This window comes from Octopus sinensis, linkage group LG9 (assembly GCF_006345805.1).
Source record: "Octopus sinensis linkage group LG9, ASM634580v1, whole genome shotgun sequence".
Taxonomy (NCBI): Eukaryota; Metazoa; Mollusca; class Cephalopoda; order Octopoda; family Octopodidae; genus Octopus; species Octopus sinensis.
Genome location: NC_043005.1, coordinates 66864955 through 66882454, shown reverse-complemented (window position 1 = coordinate 66882454; position 17500 = coordinate 66864955). Strand labels below are relative to the sequence as shown.

General features: G+C 34.3%; 1 protein-coding gene across 5 annotated transcripts in view; it reads left to right on the top strand.

Moving 5' to 3' along the window:
* The window catches only part of LOC115215680, a 334565-nt gene that overhangs the window by 218891 nt on the left and 98174 nt on the right, over positions 1–17500 (top strand). For 4 of the 5 annotated variants that reach the window (XM_029784948.2, XM_036506020.1, XM_036506023.1 and 1 more), the window contains one exon: positions 7509–7524. The exons of the other annotated variant lie outside the window; for it this stretch is intronic. The gene's annotated coding sequence lies outside the window, so the exon portion shown is untranslated. The remainder of the gene's footprint in view (positions 1–7508; positions 7525–17500) is intronic. 5 annotated transcript variants of the gene reach the window in all.

Genomic DNA, 17500 nt, shown 5'->3' with positions numbered 1-17500 from the left:
AAAAGTATTTTTTACGCTTCCAAACATGTTACATATATAAATGATTTTCACAGTAGTAAATACATACATACATACATATATAATATATATATATATTATATATATATATATATATATATATATATACATACATAAATACATATATATATATATATATATATATATATATATATATATATATATATATATATATATATATATATATATATATATATATATTTATATATGTATGTATGTATGTATGTATGTATGTATGTACGTTTGTATCACTGTTTACTTGACACGATAATCGTTTCTGCAGGAACTCCGATGCATAATTATCAACGATAATTGCCAAGTAGTGGTAGTAAGCTAGAATTAATTCTACACAATAATTACAATGACCTTTCGCATTTCAGATAATAATTGAAGCGTTAAATAGAGACTTATGTTTATTTAAGCATATTAAATATTTTAAATAATGGGAATGAGCATTTAGATATATGGGCATTTAGATCCATAGCTTTTAATAAAGTATATTTAAATGTATACGATGTATTGATTTTTAACGTTGTAAACACATATAATCAGAAATGAAATCTAGATGTACTACTCCGGTATACATACCAGGTAAAAGATTAGAAATGACTTGAATCCTCGTACGATATAGAAGTGTGCTGCATACAATAAACAATACTACATAACTTGAAATTTAAATCGTTTTATGTTGCCGCCGGTTATTAAGATATCGTATCAGTAGACGATCTGACTGACATATATTAAAGTGAATAAACTATATTTGTTTAGAACACTACATTATTCAGGATATATGAAACACTAAATTATACATAATACTCTAGTAATTTATTTCAAAACACTAAATTTGAATATAGAAATGATGCAAGGAAAGAGAATAGCAACGTTGAATCTATACCGTTATTATCGTCTCCTCGCAGAAGATAAATTAGATTTCGTAGGCTAGTAAGAGAAAAATATAGACAGACACCCTCGCACGCGCGCACAATTACATATGCATATACATATATGTATGAATATACATTTACATATATGTGTGTGTATACATATATACATACATCTGTGTGTGTGTGTCTTTATGTATGTATATATATATGTATATATATATATATATATATATTCAAATCTTTCATGCCCGTAATGCAAGCTGTATGCTACATTTTTGTCTCGAAGAGATTGTAAACCGCCTTAACACAGAACGCAGCGGCAGTGAACATCCCACCTGCAAACGGCACTGCTTGAGATTGAGAAGCAACTGAAGCGCTCCCATGAGAAGGAAAGAACAGAATTTAAAGCCGTCTTTAGGTACGCCAAGGAGACTGCCTCCGTGCATTAACAGGTAGGGAGATTCCTCCTTAAAAGATGGCTCCCTCACGAGTGTAAGTGAAACATTGAATGAAGAATTCAAAAATGTCTTCACTACAGTCTTACGGCATATGCAAGTTAACAAACCGGTAGAATTATTTGCCACTACAGAAGATGAACGGAACGCAGTAACAATTTATTGCATCAACATCAAAGAAGAGGATGTAATACTGACGATAGTTGATGTACATGCAAACTAAAGTGTTGGTCCCAATAGATTCCCAGCAATCCTTCTCAAGTCATCAAAAAGGTGTCCTAGCAGAACCACTGCAGCTTCTTTTCCAGTGGCTCATGGCAGATGGAAAGCTCCCAAAAAAACTGAGGAGAATAGTATGACCTGTTCACAAAGGAGGAAGCAGAGCAGATGCTAGAAACTATAAGCCTATCTCTCTGACTTCACACATCCGCCAAGTCAACGAATGAATAGTTCGAAGGAAATTAATAGCATTGGTTGAAGAGAGTGACTTGCTGACTGACATCCAGCTTAGTTTCCGATCTTGTAGAAGCTACCTAACGGAGCTCTTGTAGCAGAGCGACTGGCTGTAAAATCAGTTGCTCAACAACTCAAACGTGGACGTGATATAAATGCTACATGATGTTGGCATAGTTGGAAAACTTAGAGAATAGCTATATAACTTTCTAAAAGATAGAAGCCAGGTAGTAGTGGCTAAGGAAACACAAATAATGAGTGATGTTCCACAGAATACTGCTTTGGGACCCAATAGACAAGCCTTGCTATATTGTCGTGGCGTTTCTTATATTCCTTCTGGACTAGTGGCGTACATTGGCTGGTAATATGCCATACGGTTTCACAATTTTGTCCATAGATTCTGCACTTATCAATTTTTTGATGTGTTGTCTACCCTGTATTTTATGTAGTTTGTCCTTAGTGCTTGCTCTTCAGAAGCACAGCTTAGAGCCACTGTTTCTGGTTTTAAATCACTTTTAGTCATCCGCAGCCACTTTTTTTCTCTGTCTGTCTTATCATGAACATCCCTATGGAATTGTCCATACATACTTTTTTTTACCCATCTATTTTCATTTTCATACGTTTTCAATTGATTGTACAATGATTTATCTTTGTAATCTTTCAACCTACACAAGCCTGACGTCCTTACTTCCAATAATTGAGGTTCTGTAGCATTTTTACATACAATACTGTGTTGTTTTCTTCGGCACTAATGCTGTGTTCGCGTCCAATAAGTCCTCTTCTCCTTTTTCTTTGTACATATAATCTGCCTGTGTCACTTTTTGGGTGGAGTATCCTATATCTAGTTCGCTACTTCGTTGTCTTTGTCAATAAGCCCTTTAGTTTGTCTACTGACCATGCGATTAGCCCTGCTCCATGTCTAAGGAGTAAAACCGCCCAGGTGTTGATAGCTTCAATCTTATTCTGTCTGTTTGATTTCGTCTTAGGGATAAGTCCCTGTCTGCCTCATGTAGTCCACCTTAAATTTTTCTGTAATGTCCTTCTCTATCAATTTATTCATTTCCAAAATCCCCAAGTACTTATAACCCGCCTCTTCTATCTGCTTCATATCCTCTCCCGAAGGTATCGATAGCCCGTCCATACATTTGATTTTGCTTCTGTTCAAGGCTAACACACCACATTTTCTCAGTCCGAACTCCTTTCTGATATCAGCATTGAAAGTATACACGGTATTATTAGTATTATTATTATTATTATTATTATTATTATTATTATTATTATTATTATTATTTATTATTGTTATTATTATTATTGTTATTGTTATTGTTATTGTTATTATTATTATTATTATTATTATTGTTGTTGTTGTTGTTGTTATTTAGGTCACTGCCTGGAATCGAACTCGGAACCTTGTGGTTAGTAGTGCGCGCTCTTAACCTCAACGTTAATGAATAATGTAGGCTATTCTTTGGTTTTAATTCACTTCCGTAACACTTCACTTAAACGATTTGTTAAATATACGTAGTATTAAAACACATATAACGAAATCAACACTTTTTAAAATAATTACAACCTGACATGTAAAATTTGATTGAAATCTCATATTACCTGAAAGTTAAAATATTTTATAGATTTATGTTTTTCGATAATCAGATATTGGTTCTTCTAATTCAAATCCTAAATATACAGTTGTATCTCTTTTATATATATTCAAATAAATCGACGGAAATATTTAAAAATAATCTAAGGAAGCAGTCAACCGTGAGGATAGGACAGATATCGTGAATTAAAGAGAGATCAGGGTATGTTGAGGATAAAGAGTAGGTGTATGAGAGTTGGAAGGATAATGGTAAGGTATCATTTAAACTTTCAGAAGTGAATCAGAAGATATTTCTGTAGAGTAAAAAGAAGAAAGGATTGAAATCTGCAATCTAAAATATATATGAAGGTAATCGATACATGAACCAAGTGGAAAAAACTTAAGGCAAGTGTAAAATATCAAAATAAATTAATTGAAATATTCCTTCAAATGAACTAATATTATCGTTTATACAGGAAACCTTTTTCCAAGATCTTAACAGAATCTTTTATTGAAAATGGATCAGATTTAGTATATTGGGTATTTTTTGAACTTACTATCACCAAATAACCATTTCCCTATGAGATTCTTTATTGAAATTAATATTATATTGAAAAGCAAAGCCATATTTTAACGGAATTATGAGTTTTTATTCAACGCATACCATTGACATTATATTTATAACTCTTGCTTCATGTTTAGACATGCTTTAGTTTGAAACCATACAAATTCTTAAATGTTATCTTATTAATGACGAATTTCTGGCTGTATGGTAAGTAGCTTGCTTACCAACAACACGGTTCCGGGCTCATTCCTACTACGTGGCACCTTGTACAACTGTCTTCTACTTAAGCCTCGGACCGACCAAAGCCTTGTGAGAGGATTTGGTAGACAGAAACTGAAGGAAGACTCTCGTGTATATGTATATATATATATATATATAAATATGTATGTGTATCTGTGTTTGTCTCACCACCCCAGCACCGCTTGACAACAGATGGTGGTATGTTTACGTCCCCGTAACTTCGGCTAAAGAAACCGATAGAATAAGAACTAGGTTACAAAGAATAAGTCCTGTGGTAGATTTACTCGACTAAAAACGGTGCTCCAGCATGGAAGCAGTCAAATAAATGAAACAAGTAAAAGAGTAAAAATGAGTAAACAAAACACGCCTTAATCAAAATCATATTTCTATTAATAACAATCTAGGTCCACTGTGTATGTTAAAGCCACAAAACTGTAACGCACATTTGTTCAGACACAAATGCTCACAAATGATCCACGTATGGTACTCGAAACTTATGTCCACTGTTAATAATCTGTGCTCATATCCAAGGAGACTACCATATGAAAGTTTGAACTAAGGCATGCATGCATATACGCAGGTATATATATATATATATATATATATTATATATATATATATATATATATAATATATATATATATATATATACGCATATACCTGCGTGTAGTTGTTTCAATGTATACACATGTGTACATATTTGTATGCAACTATTATACATACAAATATGTACATCAAACACACACATACATATATGACGTATGGCTACATATCTCTCTTTCTCTCTTTATGTATACGGTTGTGTATGTATTTGCACGTATACATATATATATCACCGTGATCACCGTGACCGACCAGGCTATCAGATGTTGCTACACATCGCTGGTCACAATGCGCTTCGCATTGCTTTAGCCTTCAAATGACGTCACTTCGCTGGCTATGCGAGCAGGCCAACAGAAGAAAGAGTGAGAGAAATTTGTGGTGAAAGAGCACAGCAGGGATCGCCACCACCCCCTGCCGGAGCCTCGGGGAGCTTTAGCTGTTTTCGCTCAATAAACACTCACAACGCCCGGTCTGGGAATCGAAACCGCGATCCTTCGACAGCGAGTCCCCTGCCCAAACCACTGGGCCGTTGCGCCTCCACACATATATTTGTATGTGTGTGAGTATGTGTGTGTGTGTGTGTGTGTGTGTGTGTGTGGTGTGTGTGTGTGTGTGTGTGTGTGTGTGTGTGTGTGTTGGTATGTGAATACATATGTCATTATTTTTGTGCATACCAGCATATAAACAGTTAGACATAAATTTTTGGTTTTCGCAATTTTAAATTTGGATAAGTTTGAATTTATAATGAATGCTCAGTGTTTCTCGTGACGTACGATAATGCTGGAGACAACAAGGTTATTTTTTGATCTTCCTTTTATTAATGGTTAGAGTGTATTTTGTACAATACATTCTCAATTATTAATTAAATTTCTATAGAAAGTATATTTCGCCAAATGCAATCTATACGTAAACTTTTTTCTCTGTAATATAGCTGAACTTTTCCTATGCAGTCATATCTAAAATTATATGCATATACTCAATCAAACCGTGTACATATATGTATCTTAGAGATTGTTTTATTTAATATATTCATATTTCTTGTCAGTATTCGATACTACATTTATACTTTTAATATTGAATATGTATTGTACTGTCTCTTCGCCATTTACATTCCATACAGTATATAACTTGAAAGTAAAAACTACTTCTATTAGAATGTATAATATGATTTTAAAACATTTTTTTCATAAATATGTATCATTATGTTCCAAAATTCTGATTTTCATTATTCTTGTATATTATTTACAATCTATAATCAAGTTATAAAGTTTTGGAAATTATAAGTGACTATATATTTCAAGCATTATGAGAATAGAGAGGAAACAATATTTGAATTATTTATTTTATCAGTATAGTTATTTATATTAATATTCTTATTTCTATTATCATTATAATTATCGTTGTGCTTGTCTTACTGTTGTATGCTTTGAGCTGTGTAAGCAGTCACTTTTTCGAGATCTCATTTTAGACTATATTTCTTTTAGATAATGTACAGAAATAGGATCCATTCGGTTACATTTACATTTGGAAAGAATCGACCAGTCATTCCATTATTATGATCTATCATTTTTAGATATTATTTTGAAAACAGTTTCACACTTTCGATATTTGTAATATATACGCGATGCATCCGAAGGGACAGGTATATATATATATATATATATATATATATATATATATATATATATATATATATATATATATATATATATATATATATATCCACTGCACTGCTTTTAGCATGGGAATAGCCAATTAAAGGGGTGTAAAGAAACCGACACAGGTTGTCAGGCGGTGGAGGGATAAATAAATGCATAGTATATTGACTGTCAAATTACCCTATCAATTTATTTCTTAAAGGTACCATGTGTATGAACTCCAAAATATTATAAAAGCTTCTTCGTCTTTTCTTATTTCACTTTTACATCACTTGACCATTTAAGAAGACTCTAGCAACGGCCTACTACTGTTATACAACTCCGGTCTTTTTTCTTATTCTTTCTCCTCATTTCCTACTCACTTTTCTTCTTCTTCTTCTTCTTCTTCTTCTTTTTCTTCTTCTTCTTCTTCTTCTTCTTCTTTTCTTCTTTTTCTTCTTCTTCTTCTTCTCCTTCTTCTTCTTCTTCTTCTTCTTCTTCTTCTCCTTCTTCTTCTTCTTCTTCTTCTTCTTCTTCTCCTTCTTCTTATTCTTCTTCGGCTGCTGCTGCTGCTCCCCCCACCTCTTCCTCCACCTTCTTCTTCTTCTCCTTCTTCTTTTTCTCCTCCTCCCCTCCCGCCATCTATTTCATCAACCCAAACACTTACGAACTCCTAGTAAAATTTTACATACCGCCCAAGTAGCTCTCAGTGTGCTCCTCACACATGACTAACTGAGACATGACCATCATAATGATACCCAAATATCTCACAGGGATACTGGGCAAAATCTGATATCATAATCTAATTTTTCCATGTAACATTGACACACAGGACCTACATATATGTAGGGAGAACTTTCTCGGTTAATGCTTCATCCCTTTTAAACACAATTATACGTGAAATCAACACGCTCGCGCACACACACACGCGCACACCCACGCAAGAACACCTACACAAGCACGCGAGTGCAAACACACACTCTCTCTCACACACAATTGTATACGCATGTTTCTTGTGTATTTATATATTTTTGTAAAAGATTTAAAATATGTTCTTTCTTTTTTCTTTTGCAGGACTTAAAACAGTGAGGTGAGCATATTTTAAAATATCTTTAGAAAAACCTTGTATTTGTTTCCTTTTAACACATGAATCATATATATACGTGTGTGTATTCTCAAAACATGTGTTGAAGAATGAGTGTATGGCGTTAAATATTTAAACCCCACTATTGACACTTCGATGATATGCAAACGATTACTTCGATTACTTTATATAGCCTCAATATGTGTTTTAAAATGCTGGATGATATTATCCAACAGTGGAAAGTTTATAGATCAATAGTTGTGAAGCTTAAATGTATGCTAGAGGTAAGAATCCAATGTGAAATGAAAGTGTTACTTGATAAAATCGGTGCAGTTACAGAAAGCAAAGATTAAACCTTCAAGATATTCAAAACCAATATGTATGTTTTTATACTACTATACCTGAGGACATAGCATTTTATATGCCACGTTTTCCGAATTCGGAATTGAGGCACTTACGTTCTACTTAATACTATATTTTCGCAGAATCTCTGCCACAAATTGCATGAGTTATTTTATCTTATACATGACGATTTCAGAGAAACTGGGAAAAGCGGCATATTTTCTGAAATCGAAATATTTCAAACATGCTTTAGCATTTTATATGCCACGTTTTCCGAATTCGGAATTGAGGCACTTACGTCCTACTTAATACTATATTTTCGCAGAATCTCTCCTACAAATTGCATGAGTTGTTGTATCTTATACATGACGATTTCGGAGAAACTGGGAAAAGCGGCATATTTTCTGAAATCGAAATATTTCAAGCATGATTTGAGAGATTTAGGGTGATGAAACGATTAAATGATGCCATTTCTATCGTCTTCAGACGGGAATGTAACAAATGACTTACGTTTTTTACAGAAAAACTGCTGAATAAGATATGGTTCACACAACTCTTTTTACTTGATATGAATTTTAATTTAGTATCTGATATTGAAACATTCAATCCGAATTGTTAACTTTTCTCTTTCAACTTGAGCTATAGAAAAGTTTTGAGAGAATTACTGTTGAAAACAGACACTACGTATATTTTCCTCACATAATGTACGCACGCATGCGCACACACACACACACACACACAAACGCGCATACACACATTTACACAAAATGAGCAGCAAATTGGTGGGACATTCTTATGAAATAATGCAAATGCATGTCAGTTGAAAAAAAGCCTTGTAAACTTAAACAGCGAAACGTAAAAATCACATACGCGGGACTGGTCGGAGTTTAAACGAAGATTATACAATTACTCAAATTATTTTAGGTTTGTGTCACTATACGTTTGACAGGATTGTTGCTCTAAAATGTTGACATAATTTGTTTTCAACACGTGAAGATAAACATATTCAGAATAAACGTTCAATCGAAACGTTGCATATCCAAAACGATATGTTTACACTTTTCAATAATAAATCAGAATACGTTCATGTGTAACTCAATAGCCAATGATATTTCAACTTCTAAATGCAAACCCACTGCAGTTATCGTGCATGAAAGATTCTCACTTATGGTGTGAAAACACCATATCTGTCCAGTGTTACCCCACAGAAGTTGTAGGGAAGAAACTGAAATAAACACTACACGGCACTGATAATATTGAACTTCCTCCGAGCTGGCGATCTAATAGTGAAACTCAGTCAGTGTGGTTGACTGTGTTTTAGTTACGGCTTTAAAATCTCTCCAAGGATATATACTTTCAGTATTTCTTATTGATAACAGCCAAGAAACTACAAATGCGTCTGGGAATACGGCAGGAAACAGCAATGGGCGGATATAATATTTTTAGACCTTTAACCATAAGAGGCAATTTTCTCCCATAGTAACTGCAGTTAATTTGCCTTCAGACTATATATGTGCATGTATAAGTGTTCAAGTATATATGTTTAGGGACATTTATAAGAATAGATATGCATATATAATGTGTTTGTGTATGCATGCTTTCATATTTAAGCTTATTTTGCGATCTATATGTGCTCACAGAAAGTTATATGTGAAGGAAAGTAACTCCACGTATAACTTCAGTAGAATTTATAAAACGAATATATTGATACACTTAATCTCAATTGTAAACAGCGTATCCTCCACCCCGAAAAAATAGATTTCCTTTCAACATTTTCTGTTCCAAATTTCAAATCATATCCATATTTGCACTATTGATCGACAACCTCCTAGCTTATAATAAATAATATTTTTCTCGTCATATTTTCCTATTTTCTTCTTCCATGCTTCCTATACTCCTTTCTTTCACTCATCATTTCCGCTTTCTTTTCTTTGTTCTCTTATTTTTCCATTCTTATCTCTCCAGATACATGAACTTCTCATTTCCCATTTCCCATTTCTCCATTTATTTATTTGATTATTAACACTATTTCATTATTTCCACTTTTTTACTTTAAATCGCTAAAGCCCAGATCTAGGTTATTAGACAGATAGATAGATAAATAAATAGATAGATAAATAGATAGATAGTTATATAGATAGACAGATGGTTAGATAAAAAATATTAATAACATTTATCTAAATACTAAACAATATTACCAATCCTTGTTACAGAGATAAACGATTTATTTGGTATATCTCTGCTCTAATAATTTATGAGTACGCAGAACTTATCTTTTTATTTCTAATGTTTTCTAAGACATTCGAAAGTGCATATGCTGATTACTATTGTAGGTCATAACCAGAAAATATCTCCTCCTTGTACATGCGATTCATTGATGTAAGGGAATTTGGAGATACTACCGTATTCCGACTTTATTGTGTGACCTCTTAATCGAATCTTACCCTGATTAATCACCTAACAAAACTACTGGTTCTTTTGTTGAAACGTGCTTATGTCCGCCAATTTGAATTAATTCACGAGGTGAACGCAGAAGAGGAAGGACCCAAAAATTACGTATCTCTTCATTTCTAATGCGTTCTAAGAGATTTGAAGGTGAATATTCTGACCCTGTCATACTTCATCAACAGAGAAATTCTCCCCTTTTTATATGATATCTGTTTGAGAGAGTAGACAGATAAGAGGTGAGTGTTGGATTGGCTTTAACGGATGTATTACGTAAATAGCATATTCAGAGAAGAATCCATTTTTATTTATGCCATATAACCGGTGTTGTCAGAAAAGATCAACAGAGATTGAGTAGCCTCGTTTGTGTTGTGCCGTTGTGGGTTTTATGTACGTTTCTAACAAGCTGTGCAATATTTCTTTCTTTAGAACCAAATATTTTTGTGTTCACTTCTGGAAACTAGGAAGCATAAGCGTGACCCACATGTATAAGATGTTGGGCACATATGAACAGATTCTGCATAAGCCATCAATATGCAGAAAAAAATATATAGGAGATATAAGCGAAATTTACGGCAAACCATTGTAGATAGAATATCGGCAGGTGAAACCCATGATAAAAGTACGAGATACATGAAGCCCTCACTTGGCCAAAAGCAATCAAATATTTCGTTCATAACAGAATGAGAGACATTGACTTCACGGAAAAAAAATTAATGGTGAATGCGACAGGGAGGAATGTATCCCCAGTAGATCTAACGCTAAATACCTCTCGTTTATTGTGCAGGAGACACTACTTAATGTGGTATACAAAGTGACAATTTACCGAGTTATAGATACTGGAAATGAAAATAATAGGTCAACAATTTGGAGGCTCAGAAAGATTTATCTTCTTTGAAATGCACCTGGGAGATTGATTTCAATAAGAAAAGAATAATTTCAGTATTTTGTTGAGGATGAAATACTGCTTAGCAGCAAACTGCTTGTAAGTAATATAAAGGATATGTTTGCAGTACGCAACCTTGTCGTCCTAAGCGGTCGGAAATTCCAAAGTGGGAATTTACCTGTAGATCATATGATTTCGGAAAATATATTTAGATTTATTTATGTTGTGGAATAGGTAACCAAACAGGATATTTTGAAGTTGCCTTCTCGGAAATGTTCTTTATATAGCAATATTCTTCGTAGATGTATGCATATGAGAATTCTGCAAATTCATTGAAGACTGCATTCATACAATATCGAGTTGTCATACACTAAACTCTAATTTTGAGTATGACAACTCGATCTCGTACGAGTAAAAGGTTAGTGAATGCATAACACAAAAGAATCCTTTGCTTTTCTGAGATGATACCAGCCCTATATGATTCACAAATTTTGGTGTCTGCATTATATTGGTCTCCGTAATAAAAAAAAACTAAAATATTTTCCATTTCCGAATTCAGTAGAGATAATCAATTATTCTAAAGATTTGATGCAAAGATATATGACTTTACTGACGTAAGAATGTTAGTTAAATAATTCTGCTTGGATACATTTATTTATAGGATGGGTTGGTTATATATATTCTACTGCAAATAAAATTGCAGCTGAGTAAATATATCGAGTGAATTGCGTGGTACAAAAGACAGTGTTTCTTTGAACGTGTAATGACAATGTGTCGGTGATGTCGTATGAGATTGCACAGCTACAAATCTAATATCGGTAGCGTGCGAGTTCGATGTTCAATGATACTATCAAATTGCCACTCTCTTTTTCCATTTAAGAACCTGAAAGTGTTATCTTTTTGAAAATCTGTCCTTTTGTAAACGGAAGACATTAAGATAGATGTTAGTGGGAGAGAAATGCTAAACTATAATAATAACCTTATTTAAACTACATTTCTAATTAAGATGAAAATTACCGATAGATTTTTATGAAACACATCGTGTGCAGATGGTATTTAATATATTTGCATAATTATATTTTTAATTTATTTGTAATTCTAATTATCTTGGAAACATGATATCTTTTCTAATTAACTTTCAAAATAAGATAGTTCTATCTTTTTTCTCGAATAATGAACTCAACAGTTTGTTTCTCTTTTATTTGTACTGAGGAAGAAAAATTCACTGAGGCCATTTCAACATTATCTGCTTTCTTCCTGATATGTTTGCTTCAATTTCAATCATTCGGATGAACCATGTATCAATATCCGTTGATTAGTATATAATTTTTTTATCCATTTATTTTATTAACTTGCAATATTAAACCGCGTTCCTAATGGTTGTTGTTAAGCTCAAGTTCAGTTTCCGTTGAGGCAATATTCAATTACATGACTACATATATACATACATATTTGTTTATACACACACACACACACATACAGATACATATGCATGATTATGTGTGTGCACGCAAACGCGCGTGTTCATTGTGTAAATATTATCTTGATTATTTCTGAATGCCCTTCTTTACAACGGAAACCTATTGTTTCATTTTCATTAATTTGTTGTTCCGATTGCATTCAAGTACATGTTTGTTCTTCAATAATGTTTTATACACTTATACAAAATTAAGCGTAAATAGATATCATATATTCTAGGAGTTGTGCATTTAATGAACATTGGGTATCAAATTTTATCAAATATTAATGGATAGTTTTTCATAGTTACTCTACAAAGTTATTATTTCTATCTTTCAAAATTTTCGCAAATATTGGTTAGTTACAATTTCAACAAAAATAATGCGGCAATTCTATTGATATTTTGTGAGAAAGAACTGTTTTGAAAGTGTTACATAAGTATTGAATTAATCTCGGCTTCATATTTCGAGTTTCAACATTTCAAACTGGATCATCTGCGTATAACAGCAACAAGTAATATCTGAAAGTGCAATCTCTCTATGCATCTGTGTGTGTATGTGCGTGTGAGTATGAATGTGTGTTTTTGAGTTTTTGTGCATGTGTGTGCGTGTGTGTGTCGGAGTATGTGTGGGTGTACCCGAGTGTGTGAGTGTGAGTGTGTGTTTATATAATGAGTTTATTACATTACTGTTGAGGATAATCACAACAGATTGTCTTAACAAATCAGGCATAAGGTGTATCAAATGTTTTGCTTGAACACATTGAGTTACCGGTTTCCGCAGTGATACATGAATAGTTTGCGAAATATACTTATACATATCGTTTGAAAAACTACAAACGTTATATTCTGAGCCATGATTCATTACACCATCTAATATAATACATTCATTCTAACTGAAGTAGTAAACACAATGTTTTATAACAAAAATTTTCACAGTCCTTTCTCTGTCTTCTGTGTCTCGTGTAAGTGAAATCCGAGCATAACACTGACCACACACATACATATGTATGCACCTACATACTTATACATTGTTTGATGGCCCATGACACTGGGTTTGTTCATTCTTTCACAGATCTAATTTATCGTATGTCAGGGTGTTCAATACAAAAGGTCGGATCATCGAATCGACAAATATAGGGGTTATGAAAATTTCCACAACTTTTATATTTAATAGAAAATAACTTAACATAAGATTTAGCATCATCTCTGCGGAAATAGTTGCCATGCGCAACAACAAACCGGTCGGAACGTACCTACAACTATTGGAACCGGACGTGGAAGGCGTTTTCCATGAGTCGAAGACCATCTGCGATCCGCTCCGAATCTCTACAACAGTGTTAACACGGCGACCTTTCAGGTGTATTTTCCTTTTGGAGATGAGATGGAAGACCGCAGGTGCTAAAACTACCGAAAATGGCGGGTGCGGAAGCATTACCATGTTGTTTTTGACGAGAAATTCATAAGTGTAGGCGTAGGAGTGGCTGTGTGGTAAGTAGCTTGCTTATGAACCACATGGTTCTGGGTTCAGTCCCACAGCGTGGCATGTTGGGCAAGTGTCTTCTACTATAGCCTCGAGCCGACTAAAGCCTTGTGAGTGGATTTGGTAGAGGGAAACTGTAGAAGCCCGTCAGTATATATGCATATATATATATGTATGTGTGTGTGTTTGTGTGTCTGAGTTTGCCCCCCCCCCCAACATCGCTTGACAACCGATGCTGGTGTTTTTACGTCCCCGTAACCCGACGGTTCGGCACAAGACCCCGATAGAATAAGTACTAGGCTAACAAAGAATAAGACCTGGGGTCGATTTGCTCGACTAAAGGCGGTGCTCCAGCATGGCCACAGTCAAACGAGTGAAACAAGTGAAACAAAATATGTGTGTTAATGTGTGCACTCCCACGTGTGTGTGTGTGTGTATGCATAAATATATATATATAGATATGTAGAGATGTACCTGAATGTACATATGCTAGTAGTCATACTAGCATATGATAAATAAATAGATAGATAGATATATAGTTATCGCCTAGCTAACATGGCAGTTCAGAAAAATAGGACGAATGCTGTCGTTGTTTAGCTCCAAGATGCCATTGCCTCTGGCTAGCTATGTATCACATAATCCTGTGTGAATTGCAACCTTCGATTAGGGAAGTCATCAGCTTTCCATGCGGGTTCAATCATCCACAGACTAGTTTCACGGTATTTGCCCATTATCAAAACCCGAAACTTTGGGGGAAGGGGCAAGTCGATTACATCGACCCCAGTAATCAACTGGTATTTAATTTATCGATCCCGAAAGGATAAAAGGCAAAGTCGACCTCGGCGGAATTCGAACTCCGAACGCAAAGACAGACGAAATACCGCTAAACATTTCACTCGTCGTGCCAACGTGTCTGCCACCTCGCTGCCTTATATCGTCATATATGTGTGCATGTATATACGCACATATCTACTTGTAGGTAGTTAATACGTACATACATGCTGAGACTTCCTTCGGTCATGACTGACCAAGGGATTGAACCTAGGAAGTTACCCTCCGAGACACAATCCAGGCAAGGTAGTTTATGGAAGACCAACAGTTGCCCATGCAAAACGGCCTCCCCTCTTCACGCCACCAGTGATATCCAGTGATATCCAAGGGATACAGCTTGGCACCTGTGACGTCGCAACTCATTTCTACAGCTGAGTGAACTGGAGCAACGTAATATAAAATGTCTTGCTCAAGAACACAACACGCAGCCCGGTCCAGGATTCGAACTCACACGCTCGCGATCGTAAGCTCGACGCTGTAACCGCCTTCCCATATATACATATATGCATACATACTTTGAGAAACCGTACACTATGTAGATGAATTTAATTTGGCAACAAAGCTACATTCAGACTCTTAGTAAATTCTTTTTGCAAATTTAGCTGCGAAAATAGACTCATACATAGAATTAAAATCATTTTGGAGTATAGTGTCATAGGTCAGGCCTTGTAATTAATAGTTGTAGCAAATATCGTAAGTCGATTGCTTCTCATTCGTTGCAGACAGATCTAACTCTGGATACTTTATCAATAGTGTAAGCAAATCTAATTGAAGCCTGAAGTTATTAATATTATGGTGAAATTGTGATCGATATAGAGATACAAAGTTTACGTTACTAAATATTTCAAGAAAATTCCAGCGTGTATAGTCTTATGAGATTCCTGTCTTTTTCACAACGGAACATATTCTCACTGCGAAGCTTAATATGTATTCTTTAAAGATATGATTCTAAGTTCCTCTCGTGTAGAAGGCATGGTGCATAAAGGCACACGTTAAGTTGAATATGAAGATTGCGTTTTGGGACTATTATGTTTTCCTCGCGAATATTTTAGCCATTCTCCGTGAAGCCCTTTTTGAATTGTACGGAGTTGTTTTTCTTCCTGCCTCGTTGTATTCACAGCATATCATATCAATATAATTTTTAATGCAGGTCATATTAATATCATTTCGTGAGATGTTGAACAATATCGATAAACATATATAGTAGAGCCCCGATGGCACCAGTTCTTTATCTAGGCTGCACGTCAAAATAAAAAAATCACAGAGAACGGATCCGACTCCACTAACCTTTGCAAAAATGTGGAATGGGTACATTACAATTAATCCGTGGCCTTCAGAGGTAAAATTGCTACATCAGAAATTATATTTACTGAATATATAGCGAGGCAGAAATCCAAAATATTAACACCATACAATTCAGAAGTGTTCCGAAGGAGAATCTCTATCCATACTCTGTCACTAAACGCTACAACATCACCGTTTTACACACTCCACACATCAAAGGAAAATGTGTTTTTTGGGAAACTGCCATATTTTAAGGATTAAATATACAGTTGGCTTACTCCAGATCCTCTCTGAGGAATGTCCCAACAAAAGACACATCATGACAAAGCAACACCATATGTACACTGCCCAAATTAAATCGAAAATTTATGTCTGAGGTTCTACGTGGTGCATAAAATCTTATGTAGAAAATTTAACAAATTCTTTATCATAAGTACCATCAGACAATAACACATATGTATTAAATAAGCTTAATGTTAATGTTTTTCTCGTTCCCCCAAAACAAAACATCTATAGAAATGCGACGACAGTCAAATTTCCATTAGAGCTACTGAAAGAATTATAGGGATTGTAAGAATAAAATTTCTTTTAATAAAAAAAACATATGCACTACGCAATAATGATAAATCAGACTTACACGCAATTGGTTGGTTTGTAAAGAGACACATATCAAATTCACACAAACAGTACAGGACAGAGAATACCAACGTTTCTCCAAATATTTCCAGAGGAAGGAATCTTATAACTGAAATATTAAAATACAGGCGATACAAAAGCCCCGAAAGGCCTCTGCACCGAAATGCGTAAAATTATAAAAGTATTCCTGGTAACACTCTCGACTTGTTTATTTTCATACAGTGTATTGTTTTACGTTTAAAATGTATGTACATATATAAGTATATATATATAGATGTACATAAATATGCATATATATAATTCAACTACGGCACTAGATGGATAATATTCTTAAAGCTGCAAGTTATTCCCACGTAGCACTTTTCAGAGCTTGTCTCTACGTCAGTTCTTAACTAAATTGAAAACTGATAATAATTTTGAAGAGGACTTGTAGGTAGCTACATTTTGGCATAAAAAATGCAGATTTGATCCGGTAAAAAGAAGTTTACATCCAAATTTATAGTAAAGTTATAGGATAGTAAGTAACTCGACAAATTTAGGTTTGGTACTAAATAAATTTAATAGCACAATATACATACCTTAGCTTCAACTATAGAAGAAAGCATGACGAATTTCCTAG